The sequence below is a fragment of the Acomys russatus genome, unplaced genomic scaffold, assembly GCF_903995435.1.
Source record: "Acomys russatus unplaced genomic scaffold, mAcoRus1.1, whole genome shotgun sequence".
NCBI lineage: Eukaryota > Metazoa > Chordata > Mammalia > Rodentia > Muridae > Acomys > Acomys russatus.
Genome location: NW_026131851.1, coordinates 34,230 through 38,954, shown reverse-complemented (window position 1 = coordinate 38,954; position 4,725 = coordinate 34,230). Strand labels below are relative to the sequence as shown.

Sequence of the window (4,725 nt, the reverse complement as noted above, 5' to 3'; positions counted from 1 at the left end):
AAGTAGCCAAAGACAACTGAAGCCTCAAAAATCTGAATTGGTAGGGTCTAAAGGAAAGCTGAATCTAGGAAGAGGCTTAGAGATTTTTTTAAAGATTATTTTGTGTGTTGAAAATGGAAGACAGTGATATAGTTCTTCTGGATTCCATTTCTGTTTGTATCTCTTAGCATATTGTAATATCTGGATCACAAGACACCCCCCAAGAACCACCCGGAGTCAAATCTGATGTAAACTGCACAGGGTCAATTTATTTAACAAGATCAGAGCTCAGACTTTCAGTCCTCCATCAAATGGGAAGATGGCAGCCCTGCTGTTCTAGTCCAAGGCTTTTAAAAGGAAAAAACCACAATTAGGTATTTCTAATGGCTGGCATTACATGATTGGTTAAAGGGTACATAGGAATGTTGATCTTTAAGCTGATTGGAAGGTACCTCTAGGCTAAACCGGAAGGGGGGATTTTTATCTAAACTATGCATCATAACTCAATTGACCTGCATTCTGATTGGTTGACAGCTACATCTTGTGTAAGCTTGGTGTTTTTCTCTGAGACAGAAAAGGAGACTGTTTTTGCCTAAAAGCAGGCATGAAAATGAAAAATATGATTTTGACCTTGAATCTCAAATATGAATTATTTAACATATATTTTTAGGAAACACTATGATTTATAACTCTCAAAGGCTTGCTATTAGAAGGGAGTGGACTATTTGCTTATTCTGAACAGGAGGTAATGACTAACCTGTGATTTGAAAAACATTTTTCAGCACTAAATCTCTGCTTCAGGAACATACTCTTGGCCTATTTGCACAACCAGGACCCTTTGTGGAGATCTCCTCTTCAAGCAGTGTGCAGTATCTGGGTACTAAAAATAACTTCTCCAGCAGGTATGAGACAGGTCACTGAATCAAGGTGTTACAGACACTTAACAGATGCTTTTGCAGTGCACTGCAGAATTGCATTCAAGTCAGAACCAGACACAAAAGATTACCCTGCATTCTGGTCAATTCTTGGTTCCCACAAGTAGGAGACAGCAGTGTTCGTATCATTTTAAATTCAACATATATTTGCAAAATCTAGAGCAAAGAATTGGCCTAGGAGATTCATGCCTGCACATTCCCATAGGATTGCATCCATATGAAGCACTATGCATCCAGATTTTCACAGAAAGTGAGTATCTGCTGTAGGAATATGCAATATTAAAATTCTGATCTAAAAATTCTTCAGACTGATTTATTTTCCTTGAGATTATGAAGTACCGCAGGTTTCCCTGCTGGTTGTTATTCACCCACTATCCAAAACCAAGTATTTTATAGAAAAAGGGAGACCACAGTGTATGCAATGGGCTGTGAAAGTTGATGCTGCATCAATGTTCTGTAAATACTTGAGAATATAGGACATGTTACTGAGACTGGGAGGGAAGGAAATATGGGCAAAAGATATGAACATAGAATGAGGTGATAAATGACTTGTATGAAATTATTTTTTCTTTTTTTGACATAATTTTTATTAGTTTATTCTTGTTACATTTCAATGGTTATCTCATCCCTTGTATCCTCCCATTCCTCCCTCCCTCCCATTTTCCCCCTACTCCCCTCTCCTATGACTGTTCCTGAGGGGAACTTCCTCCCTCTTTATATGCTCATAGGGTATCAAGTGTCTTCTTGGTAGCCTGCTATCCTTCCTCTGAGTGCCACCAGGTCTCCCCCTAGAAAGAATGGATAAAGAAACTGTGGTACATTTACACTATAAAAATACTACTCAGCTATTAAAGCACAAGGAATTCCTGAAATTTGTGGACAAAAAGATTGAGCTAGAAATGATCATAATGAGTGAGTTAACTCAGGAGCAGAAAGAGTCAAATGGTATATACTCACTTATATCTGCATACTAGCCCAAGGAGCATGTCCCATAAAAGTCTTCACTTAGCAGAAAACTGGGACAGAGGGGAGCACCTCCTATTGGCACTCTAGATGAAATTATTTAATACTACTTTTGAATAAATTACAGGAAATACACTTCTTTGGCAATGCTTTCTAATATAAGTATTCCTTATAATCTAACGGACTAGATCTTCTGCTGCAACACAAAGCCAGAATTAACAAGACACCTTCCGATTACATAAGAATTGACATGATTAGTTGAGTTTTTGTTTGACCAAAGGTTGGTGAATTGGGTTTTCCAGGCCTTATTCATATTATTATTCCCAGCTATTCCATAAAAGGTTCTTTGAACTCATGATCCAGAGATATTTTTATCATTGAGTAATTTATTCATTTTATCATGGATTGCTGGGAGCAGTCACATGCTGGATTGGCAAAAACAAGCACATTAGCTTCCTGGAGGCAGCCCACTGCTTCTTGCACAACTCATGAATGAGTGTGTCCCTTAAACAGGACCATTTATGGTTGCTACACTGCCTTTCCATGCTTGTGTCTTATATGTGGCATATATAGGCAACACCCTCACTGCCTATAGAATAAAAATACTCCTCCATAGGTGCTATTCTCTCTGTTGGTCAGGTTTCCTACAGATGATTTTATAATTTCGGAAAATGCTTTCGAACTGATTTAAATAACTTTAAGCCCTCCTGTGATGTAGTGAAAACTGTTAGGAGCGCTATAAACATCCATGTGAGTTACAGCAAGATGGAAAACAACATTGCATTAAATGAATAATCAAGTAAATACATTAATTTTAGGTTTAGTCCAAGGATACAGCCAAGGTGTGCCTCATGATAAGAAAGAGAATATGAACATAGAGAAAAGCAAAGAAACATGTTTGTCTGTAAAAGACGAGACACCTGGGTCATGGAAAAACCTTGACATGAAAAATACTATTTCTTTGAACACATAACATGCATATAAATTTAGAAAAAGATAAAACTTCAGCTTTGAATTCATAATGAACATAGAGGAAAACTACTGCTTTAAAGTTGTAGTAAACAGAGTACCTAGGTAGATATTAGGATCAATAGTCCCTACTGAAACTCCATGTTCGTGTAGCAGGTTTATTTGTTTTTGAATGATGTAACTTATCCATACATAGAAAATATTTTTATGGCATAATAAAAGAACCCAGGGTAAAGTTAAACAGTTGTTGAAACCATCTGTTTCACCCAAAAAAATGTCTGTCTGTTTGTATGTCTGATTGTCTATATATATTGCCTGCATGCATATATGAATGTGTGTGTGTGCGTGTGTGTGTGTGTACAAATGGTGCCTTTGAGAGCTCACTTGTTTTGTATATTAATTGTATGTGTCCATGTGTGTGTGAGGGTCATAAAAATCTGCCTTGTTTTATCTACCAAGGTGTAAATAGCAAAAACACCAGCCTGGATCTTTAAGTGTTGAAGTGTAAATATCAAGGAACTAGCCTGGAAGATGAATTTTTAAACTACATAGAAAAACATCAGCCACCAGATGAGCATTCACCAACACTGCGACCTGCCTCAGTTTACCCTGAGTGCTGGAGCTGATCACTAACATCCTGGCTACAGCAACCTGTCGAAGATAAGTCTCCTAAGGACAAAGGACCTCACCTGGGCTGTTGAAGAATCCCTAGCAGAAAAGCAGTCCACCAATGTGACCTGCCTTGGTTTACACTGTGTATTGAAGTTGGTCTCTATCAATGCATCTTCATGGTTTTCCCTTTTTTATTGTTTTATTAAAGAAGAAACATGCTGATGGAGGTGGTCAGTGGAGAAGATGTTGAAAGGTCTGGTGTACTGTAGAGTCATCTTAAACTAACATCCCTTTACTCATAGATGTCCTTTTACAAAGTAGACAAAGGCACTACAGCAAGGTGAGGAGGAAGCAGAAAAGTGAATGCTCAAAATGAGTATTTCTGAGCAAGTCTCCAGGCTAATGTCCTCTGTCTTCTCAGGCCCAGGGCAGATACGTGCACCTCTGGAGTTTCTGGCAGACTCAGGATGTGGTTGCAGCACTGTGTCTCTCGCACAGTAATAGACAGCAGAGTCCTCAGATGTCAGGCTGCTGAGCTCCATGTAGGCTGTGCTAGAGGATGTGTCTGCAGTCAGTGTGTGGCCTTGCCCTGGAACTTCTGATTGTAGTCAGTACCACCACTTGAAGGATTTATACCTCCAATCCACACCAGGCCCGCTCCAGGCTTCTGCTTCATCCAGTGCATATTGTAGCTGGTGAAGGTGTAGCCAGAAGCCTTGCAGGACAACTTCACTGAGGACCCAGGTCTCCTCAGTTCAGCCCCAGACTGATGCAGTTGGACCTCAGAGTGGACAACTATGGAGACAAAAGCAGAGTTGATAGCATTGTCACCTCAGTCCCTGTCTCCTCCTCAGATTGGGAGGTGGTGAGCCACTTACCTGTTGTTACTGATAGGAGGAAGAGGATGATCCAGCTCCATTCCATCCTTAGGGATTGTGTGTTCTCTGACTGTGGAGAGGACACTGACCAGATGTTGTCTTAGGGGTGTGGAATCCTTGTATTTACCACCATAGACTCAAGTAATTTGCATATTTATGAGATGGTTCTTCTTAGATAAACCCATAGTCCAGCAGAGGAAAAAGGAAGTACAAACACCTGGGTCAGACAACAGGATGCTGAGGTTCAAGTCCTAATCCTCTGAAGAAATGCATCCCATATTCTCCCCATTTTTTCAGATATATGCAATTAACATTTGTGTGAGAAGGTGAAATCACATAGTCAAACTACTGTACAACTTATTATAGAGACACATGAACTTCCATATTCC

The 4,725-nt window shown here is 39.6% G+C and overlaps 1 pseudogene; it reads right to left on the bottom strand.

The window, feature by feature from the left end:
* Window positions 1-3,754: 3,754 nt before the first annotated feature.
* LOC127186557 (Ig heavy chain V region 108A-like) lies at window positions 3,755-4,397 on the bottom strand (annotated as a pseudogene).
* Window positions 4,398-4,725: the final 328 nt, after the last annotated feature.